We start from the raw sequence: 21,636 nt of genomic DNA on the forward strand, positions 1-21,636 counted from the left end.
AGTGTAGGTATTTTCCTTATGATTTTTTCTTGCATTTAGAAAGGATATGAGCAAAACATTGAAGCAAACAATAGGGTTTTCTGTTGCTATATAACAGACTGAAACAGGGAAAAGAAGGGCAAAAAATGAAATTTTGGGTTAAATCTTAGTAAGGGGAGCAAGGTTAAGGTGAGGGCAGGCCTGGGCAGGGTGATAAGGAGCCAGGAGTGGCAAGAAAGGCCACATTGTGCATTGCAAGGTTTCAAGAGAGCAGGAGAGAGGGAGAAAGCTTCGTCACATAGATCCACTTCGATTTGGCCATCCGAGAGTTATTTGGCCAACCCAGGTAATTCTACACCTTCCCCTACATGAGTAGATTGGATCTGGAGCTGCTCGACCAGGGGGAAGGCCTCCAACGCTCGGCGTAGCGAATTTCGTGAAGTCCGACGAAAAAACGCGCCGCGCTCGGCGTGCCTGAGTGATGGCGATTTTGGGCCGAGTCCCAGAATCGGCCCTCGGACTGCTCGGCCATTCGACCCTCGTCTCACTACCACTCGAACCACTTGACTCGGCCCACTCAACTCAGACACCCACTGCTCGGCCCCCGACCGAATTGATCATTCGGACCAACTTCGAAATTCGGCCTCAGCCCACTGGACTCGGCCCACCTGACTCGGCCCTCGGCCCACTTGGCGGCCCTTTCTACTCGACCCTTGGACGGTCCGAATCGGACACTTGGCCCCTGCAATTTGAACTTGTTGGGCCGAATTTAGAAATTTTTTCAAATTTTAACCTCTAGACAGTGAAATTGATCGAGAGACCAGCTAGAGTCGAAACCATATCATAGATCGATCACTGGGCGGAAACTTAGAGCAAGTAGTTCAAAATTTGGCTATAAACGGTCCTTCAAATCATGTATGGCATTTACCATAACGGTCCTTCACATCTCCGCACCTCCCTCGAGTAGGTTGGAGAGAAAATGCGCACCGTGATAGGTCCTCCAAAACAGACCCTACTCTAGTCCTCTACACGAGCATGGATTCTCACTTGCAAAAGAGCAATCAAAAGCCCATACTCAAACAGAGACAAACAGAGATCCTAGAACCTCAATGGGCCAATCTAGCCAACAAGAGCAAAAAGGCCACACTACAAAAACACGTACGTGTTGCATTCGGACTGCATCTAGTCAAAGCGAAAAGCAACAATATCAAGCTACAACAGCGAGAATGACTAGATATGACAATCTTGATGATAGATGCTCCTTGAATAGCACTGCACTGACGATCCAAGACATCAGTGGAGAATCCACATCTGGTCGTGCAGTTGGGGACTCAAGGGCATTTGTCAGAAGGCTTAAATTTACAAGCCAAGACCTGGAAGACGAAGACATAGTACCACTTGCTTATCTTAGGGTCAAACTCATCGCTAAAAGAGAGCATACTATTGATGCTCTAATTGATGAAGGAGCAGATTTTAATATCTTGACCTATGAATCATGGACCCTACTAGGCCAACCAGAGCTCACACCGACTAGTGTAACTCTTAGCCCTTATGGGGGACACCCACAAGCACTCATAGGGAAGTGCAAAATCCTTGCGATAATCGAAACTAAAAGCTTGCCTATCCTATTTCATGTTCCTCCAAATAGTGCTAATTGCGGGAAGGAAACCCTCCTAGGAAGACCCTTCAAAAGGGCGACCAAGTGTGAGGCCGACTATGTAGCACAAAGGATACACTTGATGCTACCGGGTGTGAGGATAGTCACAACCTTTGGCAAGGGTGACCTCAGCAAGGACTTGTTGGAAGAATTGATACAAGCATAGGTCGAGCAACGAGAACCAGTGAGTGAAGCCATGCCTGAAACAAGAAGGTCAAGAGACAATGCCAAGGATGGGCTTTGGACTTATAAATATCGTAGAAGACCCCAAAAGAAGCCTAAGTCTTAAAGACGAAGGCATCGATGGAGAGTCAATACAACATTGCGATGGATATCCAAAGCGTTGCTACATGCTCAAGGGTATTATGCAGGTAACCGATGGATCTGGGTGCCAAAACCCCTTGCTAAACCTCCTCTGTCGAACTGAAGGCCAGATCGTATCAAGAGCAAAGAAGCATAGGAGGAGATCTAAACGAAAAACCAAGTTTTGAGTCAACAACAATGGAGTGACCGAGCCCCTCATGGTCGAAATCAAGAAACCAAACGGGACCAATCGGAGGATAGATCCTCAGCCTAGCATGCTTAACAAGCAGATGTCAGATGTAATCATTGAGAATACACAAAATCCACTAGTGCCAAAGGAGCTTGTGATTCCCCAAGAGGATAACAGGCATCATAGGCACAACATTGCTCATGGCAAGGTTAAATACTCAACAAAGCAAATAACAAAATCATCTAATAGCCACGAGTAAATCTCCCAGCCAGGGTCAAAGCCACTTAGGATTCCTAAGTCTCCTACACCCTCTTTCCCTAAACGGACACAGAAAGCACAACAGTCATCAAGCACGACTACTCAATCCCAATCTCTACCTACATCAGAGCTTCCAAATGTCCAAGAGGCAGGACACGACACCACCCTTAGCTCTCAACCTAAGGATATGCCTGTGCAATCCACCGGGGCTAGCTCAACTGATACTCGATCTACGCAAGTGAATGCTCTAAGGGAAAAAAAAGACATGACCACTTCCAATCGACCTAAGGACTTGACATTGCAATCCACCAATAGTAGCAAGTCCACTGAGCTAGCTACTATTACTTCCAATCAGGGATCACAGTAGTCACAGCCCTTGGCCGTGACAATGCCCCTTGTGGAATGTGTCCTTAGTAGTTTACCTGTGGAGGAGGTGTCGTAGCCAACTTCATTGACAACTCCAGCACTTCCAAAGCACCTAAAGCCTAGGTTGGAGGAGTTAAACAGAAGGGAGGAGCTAGACTCTCCAAAAAGGGAGGCAGTTGTACCCTCACAACCTAGCAAGGCTATTCAGCAGGTCACGACTATGTTCCATAAGGACACACCAGAGAAGGGGAAAGCTGAGGCCTAACCAAGCACATCAACGGGGCTGACCTAGTTCAAGGTCATGAGTCATTAAGTTATGCACCTTCACTGACCAAGAAAAAGAGGAGAAAACAACAAAAACAACAGCAGTTACAAGTGGTTGTGGACCCCAAGAACATTGAGACCAAGAGCGCTGGAGAGCTGAGGAATAAAGCATCGAGTCCATCCATCAATGAACCCATTGATGTCTCTCCTAATAGCGGTGAAACCTCAAACACATCCGTATGCTCTGAAAAATCAAAGCAGCCATTACCATCAATGGTTGCTTTCAACACTCAATCCACTGAAAATAGAACTCGCATTGACCAATCAAGAGTGGATACAACGCTGTCACAATAGGGTGACAAATCTATACCAGTCACATTCGAGGAGAACCATGACAAAATAACAGCAAAACCTCAGGAAAAATGCACAAACTCCGAGAGCGTAAGCGATCCTAGCATTGAGCAATCTTGCTCATCTAGGCTTGAGCCCCCAGCTATGCTAAAGCCTAGGGAAACTCTTAGAACCTTACATGAGATAGCAATCGAGCAAGCCCTCGTTGAACATAGAAGTGTCACTGAATGTTTAATTGAGTTGGATGCTAAGCTCAAAGTATTCGCACGTGTCTATGTCCTGGCAGACATGGGCGCATTCCCTAAAGAGCATCTTGAAGAATACTTGCCATTTCCCTTATCGTGGGAAGAGCAAGAACATCTTGACGAGCACTATAACAGGCTCCTGCATGAACGCATGCGACTCATCTCTGACGAACTACGCTTAACTGTAACATTCAATGATGTGCTCTGCCAACCAAATCTCTTAGAGATAGAGCAACTAAAGTGACAATCAGAGGGTCGAAGTCAATTTGAACAACTTTGGTGTGAAAACTGTGTTGCAATGGCCGAATTAGGAGCCTAGATCATGACAGTCTCAGAGGAGCGATTGGCCAAATGGCGGTCTCAAAGAGACCCAACCTATGTGGTGCCAACTTCCTTTCGAGTGCTAACTGCCATTTGGGGTACGGACTTAGCTAGAACTAGCCAAGAGAACTCTTTGGCTGATAAGGTTCTCACTGAGGAGGAGCTACATATTGCAAGTAGACTCAGACAGGGTACCATGATACTTGATGTTGCAAAATACCTGATGTTATTAAGAAGGCTACCACGAGTGCTGGACGTGTGTGCCACACTCTAGTACAATCCTGAGTTCTACAATTGGTTTTTATCCTCATGAAGTGACATGGATTTGTAAACATGAACATAAATAAACAATGAATTTTGTGACCTTGTATAGATAATATCAACACACACAAGCAATGATAGTCAAGCGCTGGGAGAATAGTTCGGTTTGACAGACTAAGCTCCTCAGGTCCTCCTCTCACCACACATTTAGAAGTCATGTGACCATTCTTGCGTCCAATTGGAGGGCATGCAACCCTCATTATCGCCCTAGGATGCCTTGACCAACATCTCTGATGGTGTAGATGGGGCATCGTCCCTTTCTATACACCGTTCCCCTTTTTCGGTCTATCCTTCCAGGGATGAGCCCTGCTCCACTCCATGACAACCAGTCCATGCAACTTAGCATAAACCAAGATCTGCTAATGGTTGGAGGCATCATGGGGGCCATCCCTCTACAACAAACACTACATGCCTCACCTCTCCCCTGCTCATCATATGCGCTTGATAACCCATTGTATAATCCCTTCCATGCAAATAGTTTTAACTTGCCTCAAGGCCTAATCCTTGGTTTGCATTTTGCAGGTCCCCCTATGGTAGCTAACATGGAGCACCCAGTGTAGCTGGCTTGCAAGGACGCTATCTACCGTCGAAGGGAGCATGTAGCACAAGCTCCTTCGCTGGAACGCTACGTATCTACCCTTAAAAGGTATGCAAAGAAATGAGGTCCCAAGCAACACCGCCCCGAATGTAGGCCAAAAAATCCCCAGGCTAGGGGAATAGAAGCTCAAGGGAGCACACAGGGCATGGCAACACCGGTCGTGCGGGCCCCCAACAGATGCTCGGGCACCAGGTGCTCAAAAGAGGAGAGGGTAGCTCGAGACAAGTAGGAATTTGATGCATTGTTCAAAAGTATTTTGGAAATAGTTGCGACCAAGGACTACACCATTCAGGTCCCGGGCGACATCTCCCCTGCCCAACCTCACAGGAGCCCCTCACCAGCAGAGCCTCAGTCGCCCGACCACCCAAACTCGCCCCACCTCGTATAAATAGAGTAGCCCCACGTTATGTAAAAGGCTTATCAAATGCTATCTGGCCATGACTTTTTGTCTCTAAAGGGTTACGTGCTGACATGTTTTCCAATTTTACAAACTTTTCATATCTGCGTTTACTCTGTTTTACGTCTTTAGCAAAAGAAAAAGAAAATCAAGCACAGGTGATAAGTATCTAAGTCAACTCCATGGAATTTAGATAAGTGATGTCTCCTTGTGTTGCACTGGTTTATTATAGTTGTGACATGTGCCGTGCATGCACTCTCATGAAGTGACAAGTGGATGCAGGATCAAGCAAGTCTTTGTGCGAAAGTGTTCAATACCTAAGACACCTCGAGACCGCCAACCCCACGACAAAGCCATGCTGCCAAAAGAAAAAATCACCTTGGCCGATCACCCACATCGCATGGCCCAAAGCATAGTCATGGGCTACACTCTCTTTCTGGGTCCAGCTCTACATTTGGTTCACGGCAGTTGTTATCTCAATTATACTGACATCGCGTGTCACAAAGAGGTTTGCAAAATCTCAAGTGTATCTCCCCATCTCAACAACCGTTTCTCTAACAACGAGGCTAGGGCAGAATCATCACTGTAACATCCATTTCTTGAGCCTTTGAAGCTTGATATTTCCCAACCCATTGAAAGGCTGATAGCCTCAACATATTGCAATGGTTGTACTCAGGCAAGTCCAAAAAAAAGAAAAGAAAGAAAGCAAGAAAAAAGAATAAGAAAAAGAAACAAAAAAGGAAAAAAAAAAGAACAGAAAAGAAAAGAACGAAAAGATACGAAGCACCCATGATCAAATCACAGCACCTAGGGGTCCTCAAATTAGGTACGTCTAGTGACCTTGGTCGGCTGGCTCCGTCCCTAATCCCCTAGCCCCTTAGCATCACCCACACTTGTTCAGGGCACATCAAGGGCAAAACATACCTAAGGAGTTTGTCTTGCCTATGGTTAGACCTGTTATCCTGAACCATTCGCACGATTCCCTCTTGCACTCTGCCTTAATACCATTTGCATGTGGTAAGCATCGCACGAACGGCCATGAAAAGTACACCGTCCTCATCAAGCAAGTCCAATAGCTCCCAGCTACCGAAAGTGCAGTGTCCTTGTATTCAATTATACTACGTCATGTAGTCACAATGCAACGGATGTCTCATACACCTTCACGTGTACTTCTTCTCAACATGGACAACTTTGCTTCATCCACACATTGTTACGAGAAACCAACTTGCGGTCTTCTAACTACGTAATATCTAAGTATGCACGAGTACTCCCATAATATCTGCACCGAAATATATACATAGTTTGGGCCCTCAAGTGCAAGACAATACTCTCAGGTTGCTTAGAGTTTGACCTATCTCCCAAACTAATTGAACTATGTCTTGTGCACGATAGAGAAGATTAGCACTATCCCTAGGGAGAGACCACCTATGAGAGGTTTTCAATTGCAGGTATTGAAGACTCCAATGAAAGTGTCGTTCACTCTTCATCGACACCCAACTCTGAATTCTTATCCTTTATCATTCCGCAAGCCCGCCAAGAATCGTCATGTGCAAAACCCCTAACAAACCAACACTTGTGCTGGCCATTAGTGCAATCCCCAACAAAGAACATCCCTACCACCAACTCCAACAACCATACCACCAGCCACCTAGGCCATCAACGTACCCCCAAAGACCTTCCTCCACACCACCACTAACACTCCTCCATGGCAACCACTGATGTCCCTCCCACCCACGTCTTCAGTGCATGCCAAAGCCTGCTACCTACGACGGTGAGTGCCATGGGACTGGCACTCGTCTAGGAGGGGGGTAATGTTAACCATTAGATAAACAAGGTGGAAAATTTGGAAAAGATAAAGCAGAAGACAAAGGCCAAGGCAAAGTGAAACGGAAGATGAAGGCGCACTAAGAAAAATCTAGAAACACAAGAAGCGCAGAAAAGTCCTAAATAAGGGAAAAAGGCGCACAAGGAAAAGCACAAGTCAATACTTTTGTAAAAGAGTGCAAGTGCATCATGATTTAATTTAAGGAGTGCTAGGCTCTCACTTGTGCAATTTGTAAAGGTAGATGGGCGGTAGGAAGGAAGCTAGGAAGATAGGAGGACAATGGAAAAAAGGGCCTAGGCCGTGGTCGGCCATGTAAAAAAGGGGATAAGGAGATGACCTCCCAAAAAGGGATTTAGGGTTTTGTATATAAAGTTGAAAAGTGAATGAGAAGCTCATTCTTATGTGTGGCCAAAAGTGGCTCTCTTCTTCTTCTTCTTCTTCTTCTTCTTCTTGTTCTTACTTGCTTGAGCTTGTGCTCGAGAGAGGGAGTGTGAGGGAGTGAGTGTGTGAGGGTGAGGGACCGGGGAGGAGAAGCTCTCCATCTTCTCCTCTCTTCTTCTCTTCTCTTCTCTTCTCTTGTCTTGGTCACGGTGATGGAGCTTGGAGCGTGGAGCTTGAGGATGGAGCTTGCTTGAAGCTTGCACTTGGATCGTGGAGCTACCGGAGTACGGGAGAGAGGAGGTAACTCGATCGGCATGGTGGTAAGCTCACTACATCCGTAGATATGGATGGCACGTCAGCTTTGTGAGAGGTAGCCATTAGTGCTCGGCTTGGAACGCTTGAAACAAAAAGCGGTCCGTGGGTCTTGACGGTTGAGTGAAAGCTCCCACAGATTAAAAGGGAACAGAAAACATTAGGTCTAACTTATGACATAGCATAAAAAATATCAATGAGTAGGATGAAGGCAAAGAGACTAAGCAATATGACTCGCAAGCCATCAAAGTTAAAGCGGGAGATGTGGAGAGATATGTGCAAATGTAGTACATATTTGAAAACAAACCCTAGACTTAAGAAAACTTGCAGGCTAAAATTTGGTATTATTTTGATAAACTAGTGTGTATAACACTAAAACCATCAACATATCATTCCATTCAAGTTGAGTTTTATACAGTGGTCAATGATTTTACAAAGCTAGTTTTCAATGCATAGTAAGAAACAAACATCACCCACTATATGGTATGTCTTAAACTTTACCACTTGCATGTTCTTTTATATTTCTATAATTTGACATTTTAAATCTAAGCTTAATGGTTCATAATTTTTCCACACATATTATATACCCATGGATCATACTTTTTAGAAAAATATGGGTCTTTGGAAAATTGGAATATCCAAGGTATGGAGAAGTCTCATTATTGGGCTTATGGTACATATTTCAAGCATACTTGTCATGGAGGTGGTTATGTCAAGAAGAGCTACCTTGTGAAGATGTTCAATTGATTTTATAGATTCATCACATTGGAGAATACCAAAGCCGCCATATTAGCCAAATCTCTTAGAAAAGAGATTTATGCACATAACAAAGAAAGGTGGCACAACACATTTGCAATGAATACACATATAGCATGGTGCATGACAAGGTGAAAGTAAGGGTTAAAACATGCATGTATGTAAAACTACATGTGAACTCTTCATAAACTCTAATACTAGGTTTCATATAAATAGAGTACTTTTAGTTCATTTCTTCTTTCATACTTCTATTACTATATTTTCTTCTCCTCTTCTAATCCACCTCATGGCCTACACCAAGCAAATTGTGTGATGACATCCACTACTAGGCCGAGGGCAAGGGTGAGTATTCACTTGTCCAACATGAGATCCCCAACTTTAGCTAGTGGGATGACTCTAACAACACAAATTTGTCATCTTGTGGTCCCTAGATCTGCCTTAGAGACTTTGCAAAGAGCTCATGAGAAAGAAGACCATCTCACAAATGAAGAAGCAAATAAAGATATTGAACCGAGTCAGAGGACAAGCAGGGTAACACTTCTATGGATGAAGAAGGTGGCATCAATGATGTTGAGGGTAACATTGACCATGACATCAATAGGCCCCTGAGAATAATTGATAGGCTTGAGCCTAGTATAGATGCAATTGAGGGGCACTCAATGGGTGGCAATGATCTCATGCGAGGCCCCAAGCGACATTGACCATGACATCAATAGGCCCCAGAGAATAATTGATAGGCTTGAGCCTAGTATAGATGCAATTGAGGGGCACTCAATAGGTGGCAAGGATCCCATGCGAGGCCCCAAGCGGCCCAAAGCACTTTCTTATTCTCCTCCTCTTGTACCCCTTTCTCCCCACTCCAAAACCAGCACTGGTCGAGAAACTCACACTTGAGACCAAACTTCTACCTCAACAAGCATAAAGATAACAACCATGGCAAGGTTTAGCCGGAGGATGACTCTCAACAAAGGGGCTGAAGAGGAGAAGCAACTATTACTTGGCAACCCTTAGGGAAATCCACAAGTACTAGAAGAGCACAAACCTATTGATCAAGAAAGCGCCCTTTGTACACTTAGTGAAGGAAAGCCTTTACTCTTATGGAGATCAATTTCACATGTAAGGACTTACACTTGAGGCTATCCAAGAAGTTGTAGAAGCTTGATTCCCTTTTTGAGAATACATATTTGTGTGCAATTCATGTTGTGGGTGACAATCATGTAGAGAGACATGCAATTAGCTAGAAGGACAAGAGGAGAGAAAGATTAGTAATGCCAAGTGCTTAGAGTTTTTGTATTACACACTACAACACAATGCACTTTGTAAACTTTGATATATAATAAAAAACCTTTACTTTTAATTCAACCTCGAATGTCTCATATTGCATTTGTGTATGATGGTGTAATTTTTAATTTGGAATGTCAATTGAAAACTCGATGATTTCATAGAATGAGCACTCGGTTATTGAGGCCATTGGCCACTTAACTTTTCTCCTTTGTCAAACAAGAACATAGCATGCATTATCCAAGCAACAAAGTATCAGTGAAACTTATTGAAATTTGAAGTGAAAAGAAATTGTTGTTTGATAGTCCACATGTACTAGTGTCATCCTTCCCTTTTATGCACCATAGCATCCAAGGCTTCCTGGGCAGCTCATTTGGCATTTATAGGTATGTGGAAAAAAACCAACACATTTGGCCTATCAAACAATATTTTTTTTCAAATATTTTATTATGTTTTTATCATATTTTATTGTTAACACATCTATCACATAACATTAATTCATAAAAGTCTTCAATATTATGATAGTTGAACACAAAAAAAATAAAATATTTTCAAGAGATAGAGTGCAAAAAAGTTGATATTATCTTGGAGAGTAAGGGGTTCTTTAAGAACAAAGCTTAGCTTAGTATTAGGAGCTTAGTACAACTTTTAGGTTATTTTTAGATGCTTTATTTTCTCATGGGTCTACTTGCATCTCTTCTTGGCCTTTAGTAGTATACTAACCTTGACACTCTCTTGCATGGTTGCTTGGCTCACCTCTATGGCTCTTCCAATATTGATGACTTGTAGCACCCTTCTGTGCAGGCATGTACCAAATATGTGCTTCACTAGCTCTTTTTCACAAGAATTATCTTATGTGGATTTAGGGTGATTGTGGAAGTATAGAGTACCTTTGACAGGGCCTTCAAGATAGAGAGTTTGAGCTTGCTTGTTCGAGGTGAAAGTGGCATATACAAGGGCAATGTTGCCAGTTGAGATTTAACCATTATAGAACCCTATCAATGCATCCTTTTTAGACACTCCCTAACCCTTTTGACAACTTGCAAAGTCATCGATGTCGAGCACAGTCTACATTGAAAAGAAGTTAGTTCAAAATAGTATGCATAGTAAAATAAAATATCTAAATAGATTATTGTTACACTTAATTCATGCTCGTCATCAATAGCAACCTTTAAGCGTTTAGTCAAGTCCAGACTTGACTTAGACTCGTCGATTGAGGGAGCTTGCTACTCTTCGAGGGGTGCCTATCTTGCCAGCAAGACAGCTTACATTGTCTCTAACTCTTGGATTCCAACTATAGCGTGCTCTACCAAGTCGATGGTATTCCAAGAGCCCAGTGTACCCTATATGACTTCAATCTATTAGTTGCTGTATTTTGCAAGTAGATTATCAGACACAAGGGGGAATTCATTGGTGATTGCTAGCATTGACAATGCCTCATCCTCCCCCACTACAAAAAATTTCACCACATCGTGGAGAAACACGATTTGTTTGTCATTGATGAAGACTTTGCTCATGCTATCTATCACACATGCCTACTTTTTCACTTGAGCAAGTCCCCATGCTATTATCCACATTGACCTATAGCTCTATTAACCATAAGATTTAGAGCTTTTACTGATTTTGCAATTTAAAAGATTCCAGGGAACCCATTCCTAGATGGAATCCTCAAAGTCGGTGATGAGTTCTTGAAGATATATATTCATGTATTCGATAAGGGATTATAGGCTTGGAACATGCCACAATATTATATCATAATGCTTGATATTGGGACAAAAGATTGTCAAGATTGTGGGAGAGAAGGAAGGAGTCTCACTTGTAGCTTTCTTGCTTGCACAATGGGGGAATACACACAAAGGTGGAGCCTGAAAACAGTTTTCCTCTTCTTAGTTGTGTAAGCCAAAAAGAACTCTAGTACATAGAAATAGAAGAACCCTATATATGGGTCTCAAACCAAACTCAACTAACTAAGGTGGCATACTAATTGAGCCATGAACTAGAGTAGATAAGGATAGCTGTCATCTAGCTATCATTCATGGGCGGTGTACCAACCGCATCTAACAAGTCGGTGACATAAATGCACAATGGTCACCCTGGCATATCATGAGTGGAGCTCGATATCTCAACACTCCCCCTCGAGCTCAATCCCAATTCCTCCACACCAAGCAGGTCTCTGAACTTGCGCAGGTTCTCTGCGCCCAATGCCTTCGTGAATATGTCAGCTACCTGATCCTCTGTGCTGACATAAACTAGATCAATAAGACCTAGTAAAACTCTCTCTCACACATAGTGATAATGCACCTCAATGTGCTTTGTTCTAGCATGATAGACTGGGTTATTTGCCAAGTGTATACTACTCATGTTGTCACAATAAATGACAACTGGCCCATCTGTAGGCTGATGCATATCATAAAGTAGCTTATGCAACCAAGCTACCTCACATGCAGCCATTGTTGCACCCCTGTACTCAACCTCTATGCTCAACAATGCAACTGTAGGCTGTTTCTTGCTGCTCTAACCAAGTGACTGCAGCACTCCCAAAAGAGAACACATATCCACTGGTAGATCGTCTATCAGAAATACTACCAGCCCAATCAACATCAGTGTATCCATACAACTGTATCTGAACCCCAGTCTCATAAAGTAGTCCATACTGCAATGTGGACTTCACATACCTGAGTATGCGTCTAGCCGCATCTAAATGAGGTTTTCTTGGAGCTTACATAGACTGACTTACCAATCCAACAGCATAGCTCAAATCTGGCCTGGTAATAGTCATATAAATCAAACTTCCTACTATGCGTTTGTACATAGTAGGGTCTTCCAGAAGCTCACCTGCATCTACGCTCAGCTTCACATTCTACTCCAAAGGAACTAAAATAGGCTTACAGCCTGTCATCCCATGTTTGGACAGCATGTCCAATCCATACTGCCTCTGCAAGAGCCATATCCCACTTGGTGATCTAACCACCTCAATGCCCAAGAAATAACGCAGCTCTCCCAAATCCTTCATCTCAAACTTCTGCTTCAATAACATTTTCACATGAAGGATATCTTCATCACTATCACCTGTGATAATCAAATCATCAACATAAATGACAAGTAGCATAATACCTTTGTCAGTTTTTCTCACATAAAGTGAGAAATCTGCCTTGGAAATCTGAAAGCCAATAGTGAGAAGATATTGTCCTATCTTGTCAGACCATGCTCTAAGTGCTTGCTTCAAGCCATACAAGGCTTTCTTCAACCTGCAAACAAACTCAGGATGAACAGCATGCACATAACCTGGTGACTGCTCCATATAGACCTCTTCTTGCAAATCACCATGCAAGAAGGCATTCTTTACATCCATCTGATGTAAAGACCATTCCTTTGATGAAGCCATAGCAATGATTGCTCTTACGGTTGCCATCCTTGCAACTGGACTGAATGTTTCTTCATAATCAATGCCATATGTTTGTGCATACCCCTTGACTACTAATCTTGCCTTGTATCTGTTCACAGAACCATCTGCATTGTGCTTCACCTTATAAACCCACTTACAGCCAATTGCATTCTTACCTTTAGGCAAAGGTACCAACTCCCATGTAGCATTTGCTTCCAAGCATCCATTTCTTCATCCATGGCTTTCTCCCATTTTTCTTTTTCCATGGCTTGCTCAAAAGAAGTGGGTTCTGGTTTCTGTATCACTTTGACCATATAGGCATAGTGAATGGCTGTAAATCCATCATATTTCAGCCTATCCACATGATAACTAGCTCTGGTAGACCTGCGCAAAGTAGGTTCACTCCCAGGTGCTCTCAAAACATCCCTGGTCTTCCTTACTCCAGGTATAACAATAGAAGGAATATCCAACTCATCATCAATGCTCTGTTCTGAGCCACTGGATTCACCATCCACATAAGAATGACTTGCATTCACATCAAACTTAGGCTGATCTACTTTCTCTTTTTCTTTTTGTGACACCTGAATACGACTATCTGCATTGCTTTGAGAAGATTCTCCCGATCTCAATCTACCTGTCCATGGCGAAGAATGTCAACCACTACTAGAGGATGCTCCAGGTCTACTAATATTTTGACTGTTGCTGTGAATTCTGTGCAGCATTACCGTTTTGTGCATCTACATCATCAATCACATTTACTGGTTTATACCAGCTACTCATCTCATCAAAAACAACATCTCTGCTCACTGTAAACTCACGAGTAGAAGGGTTATAACATCTATACCCTTTCTGCTGCAAAGAGTAACCAATAAAGATGCACTTCTCAGCTTTTGGATCCAACTTGGATCTCAACTCATCTGGCACATGAACATAGGCAATGCAACCAAAAATCTTCAAATGAGAAATATCTGGTTTCCTACCAGTATAGCTCTCCTCTAGAGTCATTCCATGTATTGCTGCAGTGGGAGTCCTGTTCATTATGTAGACTGCTGTAGCAACTGGTTCAGCCCAATAAAAATCTGGTAGGTCTTTTTCATTGAGCATGGCACGAGATACCTCTCCAATATGCCTGTTTTTCCTTTCTGCAATTCCATTTTGTTGTGGGGTATGACTACATGAATATTGCTGCTTTATGCCATGCTCCTGCAAGAACCTTGCAAACTCATTTGAGAGGTACTCTCCCCCTCCATCTGACCTTAGGCATTTTATTAGCAGGCCTGTTTCTTTTTCAACCATAGCTTTAAGAGTTTTGAAATGCCCAAAAACTTCACTTTTCTTTTTCATAAAATACACCCAAACTTTTCTGCTATAGTCATCAATAAAAGTGACAAAATAATGACAGCCTCCAAGAGATGCAGCTTTAGTAGTCTACACATCAGAGTAGATTAATTCCAATGGCTTCTCACTCTCTTGAACATGTCTAGGAAATGGTTTCCTTGCCTGTTTTCCAAACTGACAGGCTTCACATACCTTATGCATTTCTGCAACCTTGAATTTAGGCAATCCTGCAATAATATTTTGGGCCTGCATTGATTTAAGTCGCTGTACATTAACATGACCAATGTGTTTATGCCAAATATCAATATCTGCAACTACACCGATCCCATGTGCAAACATTGCTGCACTCAATTCATGCATGTCTGCATCCAATGTAAACATTCTGCCCTTATTCTTTCCTTTTGCTATCAAGCGACCTTTATTTTTTACATCCTCAACAAAACATCCATGAGGATTAAATCTGACCTGCAAGCCCTGCTCAACCATTTGACCAACAGAAACTAGATTCTTGGTGATATTCGGGACATGAAATACATCGGACATGTATTTCTTTTTCCCATCCTGCATAGACAAAGGAAATTTTCCAATCTGCACAATAGGATGTGCAGTATCATCACCAGTCTCCACAAATCCTGGTTTTTCCATTTTCCTTGCATCCTCCATCCATTCTGCATGACTTGTCATGTGGTTTGATGCACCTGAGTCAACATACCACACATCGTTGCTTTCTTCTGCACTTGTCACAGAATTGTTCATGTGCTGCACCATAAACAAATGCTCATTTCTGTCATCACCCTGTCTACTAGAAGATGCATAATTCCCTTGTTGCAATTTTCCATTCATGATGTCATTCTTCTTTTTATAGCAGTCTTTAGCCATATGACCCATTTTACCACAGTAGTAGCATTCAACATTGCTATTTGCATTTTGGCCTCTTTGCCATCCACCACGACCTCTTTGGCTCCCCCTGCCTCTAGAGTTACTATGTCCTCCTCCATAGGACTAGTTTTCTTGAGTTTGGTGCATATTCTGATTTCTGCCACAGTCTCCAAATCGGCCTCCTCTACCTCTGCCTCTACCTCTTCCAGCATTTGAGTAGAAGATAGCTTCTTTTGAAGTTCCTTTTGAAAAAGATGCACCACAATTTCTCTGCTCCTCAGAAATTAACAGAGCAATCAACTCCTCAAAATCAAGAAATCTTTTACGGATGGAAATGGATGTTCGGAACTGTGCATAATCCTTTCCTAGACCATTCAAGGTCACAGAAACTAAATCATTATCTTCCACTGGTGACCCAATGGAAGCAAGTGCATCTGCAAACTTCTTCACCTTCATGTGGTAGTCATTGATGCTCATATTTTCTCTTTGCACATTATGCAACTCTTGCTTGAGCTGCATTTTCCTGGCTTGCATATTTGTACTATACATTTTTGACAAAGTATCCCATGCCTCCTTTGGTGTACTTGCATCCTGAATATGCACAATCATAGAGTCTGAAATACTGATAGATAGCCAGTACATAACTTTCCTGGCTCTCTCATGCCATGCTTTAAATGCCTGCATTTGCTGTTGATTGGGAACATCAGGAAGAACTGGTTCTTCTTCATTTCCTGCAACAAATTCCCAATATCCTTTTTCCATAAGGAAATTCGTCATTTTAAACTTCCATGCTTGGAAGTTGTTCTTGTCAAGCTTTTCATTGACAATCTGTGAAAGAGAATCAGACGCCATTACAGAACACTGCAAAAAATTCTGTCACTGCAAAGAACACAACTTCAGTCTCACAAGGGCTAATTTGCAAAACTGACGAAAGTGGTATTTGACCACACAATCACTTCCTAGTGACGATTTTGCATCAACAGGCAACAGGGATGATTTTGTAACTCCCAATGTCTCTGTGCACAGGCATACGATGCAATTTCTACAGTAACTTTTCACCGACCTGTAGAATAGTGGTCGCACATCATAAAAAAGGGCCTTCTCCTGAGTGCGTGTAGAAAACTTCCGCCTCCAAAACAGGCCCCGAAATGGCCTCAAATAAAAAAAACAGGGTCACCAAGGGCTAAAGCCCTGACCCGCAGCATATACTGTCCTCTTGCTTCACCGTGAAGGGCGTTTCAACCTGAGACAATGCACTCTTGCAATTTTCGGCTGTGCTACCTGCGAAGATCTGCTCCCAAAACAGAAAATGAAAGCAACACTGCTCCTCTTACTAGAACACCGCGAACTTGGTTTACTTTCTTAAGCTCCTTACCACGAACAAGGCTCTGATACCATGTCAAGGTTGTGGGAGAGAAGGAAGGAGTCTCACTTGTAGCTTTCTTGCTTGCAAAATGGGGGAATACACACAAAGGTGGAGGCTGAAAACAGTTTTCCTCTTCTTAGTTGTGTAAGCCAAAAAGAACTCTAGTACATAGAAATAGAAGAACCCTATATATGGGTCTCAAACCAAACTCAACTAACTAAGGTGGCATACTAACTGAGCCACGAACTAGAGTAGATAAGGATAGCTATCATCTAGCTATTATTCATGGGTGGTGTACCAACCGCATCTGCAACTAACAAGTCAGTGACATAAATGCACAACGGTCACCCTGGCATATCATGAGTGGAGCTCGATATGTCAACAAAGACTTGGTAGAGGTTTGATCTCTTGGCAAAGTCTGCGCCTTGAAGGAATTGCATAAAGTTGGCAGAAGTATGATCCATTGAGGAAGAAGGGGTATAGGAGACAAGTGCAAGGGTCCTTGGGAGTGAGGAGAAGCGGTTGGAGAGTTAAAAAATGACAAGTGCAAGGGTGCTTGGGAGAGAGGAGAAGCAGTTGGAGAGTTAAAAAATGATAATGCAAGGGTACTTGGGAGAGAGGAGAAGCGGTTGGAGAGTTAAAAAATGATAATGAGGCCAAGTTATTGGTCTTTATAGGCAATGGATTAAAAATTTTTATTTCAAAAAACCCTCAATGCATTGATCATGAATTTTTGATACATCGTTTGTCTCCACACAAATTTTGACTTGTTGGAAACTTGGGGGGAGGGGGGGGGGGGGGGGTCACTCATGAATGTATGTATGTATCATGTGGGTTCAAATTAAGGGATTTATAAAATACCATTTTATACATATAGAAGGGTGTCATATAAATGAACTATTTACAGATTAAATAAGAAAAGGTTATGTTTTATTTTGAAAAATTCATAGATAAGGATATTTATAAATATGCCTTGAATACATGTGATATAGGGAATCTAATATAGCGTATCCCTTGACGTTGCAAAGCACTTGAAGCCATATAATTCTTCTCCATTATTTTGCCCATTTGAAAGTTTCAAAATGTAATTGTCCCAACCAAAACAAAACAATTCCAATAATAAACAAGCTCATCTTTCTACCACCCATATAGAAGTTAAAGGTTCTCTATACTGATGCTGCCCCATTGGTACAAGATGTTCTCACAAATTTAGAAGGCTTCAACAATCAGTCACTATTGATTGACTCAAAGCATTCCACCTAGCATATGAATTTGAATATCTAATGCTTGTCCTATATCTTCAGTAGACTCCAAGGGAATCAATTGGCCTACTTTCTTCATCCAAATTTGCTAATAGAAGTGCATGTATAATGATGAATGTGCAATTAAGTAATGAAAGGTAACACTAGGGACCACCCCTCTACACAAAAAGATCATCTTTGTGCACCCCACCCACCTCATTCAATTCTTCTTCAAAATTGGAATTAAGAAAGCCATTATTTATGTCCTTACGGATGAGCATGGAGATACAATGTTATGTATTAGTGGTTCTGAAGATATAAGCAAAAATATGAATTGGCACAAATCATGAAAGACCCACTAGTCTTGAAGCTCTCTCAAATTTCAGCAAGCTATGAGTGTCATGTACAAAATTTAGCTCTTTAATTATTCTTTGTTATCTTCATTTATATATGAGTGTACATTATGTATATATACAAGGGATGCCCACCCAACTATAGGCCATTGGCCTTTATTCCAACAACCTCCCACTTAAAGGCCAATGCGCTTTATTAGAGTAGAAGAATAAAGTGAAGATACTATCCAATGCTCATTAGCGCTTTGCAATGTGCAAAGTGCTCAGTGTCAAGATTGTGGTAGAGAAAGAAGGACTCTCACTTGTAGCTTTCTTGCTTGCACAATGGGGGAATACACACAAAGGTGGAGGCTGAAAACAGTTTTCCTCTTCTTAGTTGTGTAAGCCAAAAAGAAGTCTCATACAAAGAAATAGAAGAACCCTATATATGGGTCTCAAACCAAAGACAACTAACTAAGGTGGCATACTAACTGAGCCACGAACTAGAGTAGATAAGGATAGGTGTCATCTAGCTATTATTCATGGGCGGTGTACCAACCGCATCTACAACTGACAAGTCGGTGACATAAATGCACAACAGTCACCCTGGCATATCACGAGTGGAGCTCGATATCTCAATACTCCCCCTCGAGCTCAATCCCAATTCCTGCACACCAAGCAGGTCTTTGAACTTGCGCAGCTTCTCTGTGCCCAATGCCTTCGTGAATATGTCAGCTACCTGATCCTCTGTGCTGACATAAACTAGATCAATAAGACCTAGTAAAACCATCTCTCGCACATAGTGATAATGCACCTCAATGTGCTTTGTTCTAGCATGATAGAATGGGTTATTTGCCAAGTGTATACTACTCATGTTGTCACAATAAATGACAACTGGCCCATCTGTAGGCTGATGCATATCATAAAGTAGCTTATGCAACCAAGCTACCTCACATGCAGCCATTGTTGCACCCCTGTACTCAACCTCTATGCTCAACAATGCAACTGTAGGCTGTTTCTTGCTGCTCCAACCAAGTGACTGCAGCACTCCCAAAAGAGAACACATATCCACTGGTAGATCGTCTATTAGAAATACTACTAGCCCAATCAGCATCAGTGTATCCATACAACTGTATCTGAACCCCAGTCTCATAAAGTAGTCCATACTGCAATGTGGACTTCACATACCTGAGTATGCGTCTAGCCGCATCTAAATGCGGTTTTCTTGGAGCTTACATAGACTGACTTACCAATCCAACAGCATAGCTCAAATCTGGCCTGGTAATAGTCATATAAATCAAACTTCCTACTATGCGTTTGTACATAGTAGGGTCTTCCAGAAGCTCACCTGCATCTACGCTCAGCTTCACATTCTGCTCCAAAGAAACTGAAATAGGCTTACAACCTGTCATCCCATGTTTGGACAGCATGTCCAATCCATACTGCCTCTGCAAGAGCCATATCCCACTTGGTGATCTAACCACCTCAATGCCCAAGAAATAACGCAGCTCTCCCAAATCCTTCATCTCAAACTTCTGCTTCAATAGCATTTTCACATGAAGGATATCTTCATCACTGTCACCTGTCATAATCAAATCATCAACATAAATGACAAGTAGCATAATACCTTTGTCTGTTTTTCTCACATAAAGTGCGAAATCTGCCTTGGAAATCTGAAAGCCAATAGTGACAAGATACTGTCCTATCTTGTCAGACCATGCTCTAGGTGCTTGCTTCAAGCCATACAAGGCTTTCTTTAACCTGCAAACAAACTCAGGATGAACAACATGCACATAACCTGGTGGCTACTCCATATAGACCTCTTCTTGCAAATCACCATGCAAGAAGGCATTCTTTACATCCATCTGATGTAAAGACCATCCCTTTGATGCAGCCATAGCAATGACCGCTCTTACGATTGCCATCCTTGCAACCGGACTGAATGTTTCTTCATAGTCAATGCCATATGTTTGTGCATATCCCTTGACTACTAATCTTGCCTTGTATCTGTTCACGGAACCATCTGCATTGTGTTTCACCTTATAAACCCACTTACAGCCAATTGCATTCTTACCTTTAGGCAAAGGTACTAACTCCCATGTAGCATTTGCTTCCAAGGTATCCATTTCTTCATCCATGGCTTTCTCCCATTTTTCTTTTCCCATGGCTTGCTCAAAAGAAGTGGGTTCTGGTTTCTGTATCACTTTGACCATATATGCATAGTGAATGGCTGTAAATCCATCATATTTCAGCCTATCCACAGGATACCTAGCTCTGGTAGACCTGCGCAAAGTAGGTTCACTCCCAGATGCTCTCAAAACATCCCTGGTCTTTCTTACTCCAGGTGTAACAATAGAAGGAATACCCAACTCATCATCAATGCTCTGTTCTGAGCCACTGGATTCACCATCCACATAAGAGTGACCTGCATTCACCATCCACATAAGAGTGACCTGCATTCACATCAAATATGGGCTGATCTACCTTCTCTTTTCCTTTTTGTGAAACCTGCATACCACTATCTGCATTGTTTTGAGGAGATTCTCCTGACCTCAATCTGCCTGTCCATGGCGAAAAATATGAACCACAGCTAGAGGACACTCCAGGTCCACTAATATTTTGTGATTGCTGTTGTGAATTCTGTGCAGCATTACTATTTTGTGCATCTACATCATCAATCACATTTACTGGTTTATACCAGCTACTCATCTCATCAAAAACAACATCTCTACTCACTGTAAACTTACGAGTAGAAGGGTTATAGCATCTATACCCTTTCTGCTGCACAGAGTAACCAATAAAGATGCACTTCTTAGCTTTTGGATCCAACTTGGATCTCAACTCATCTGACACATGAACATAGGCAATGAAACCAAAAATTTTAAAATGAGAAATATCTGGTTTCCTACCAGTATACCTCTCCTCTGGAGTCATCCCATGTATTGCTGCAGTGGGAGTCCTATTCATTATGTAGACTGCTGTAGCAACTGCCTCTCTGGCAGGTCTTTTTCATTGAGCATGGCATGAGATACCCCTCCAATATGCCTGTTGTTCCTTTCTGCAATTCCATTTTGTTGTGGGGTATGACTACATGAATATTGCTGCTTTATGCCATGCTCCTGCAAGAACCTTGCAAACTCATTTGAGAGGTACTCTCCCCCTCCATCTGACCTTAGGCGTTTTATTTGCAGGCCTGTTTCTTTTTCAACCATAGCTTTAAGAGTTTTGAAATGCCCAAAAACTTTACTTTTCTTTTTCATAAAATACACCCAAACTTTTCTGCTATAGTC

Source organism: Lygodium microphyllum, chromosome 12 (assembly GCF_053477565.2).
Source record: "Lygodium microphyllum isolate KBCC chromosome 12, Lygodium_microphyllum_v1.1.10, whole genome shotgun sequence".
NCBI lineage: Eukaryota > Viridiplantae > Streptophyta > Polypodiopsida > Schizaeales > Lygodiaceae > Lygodium > Lygodium microphyllum.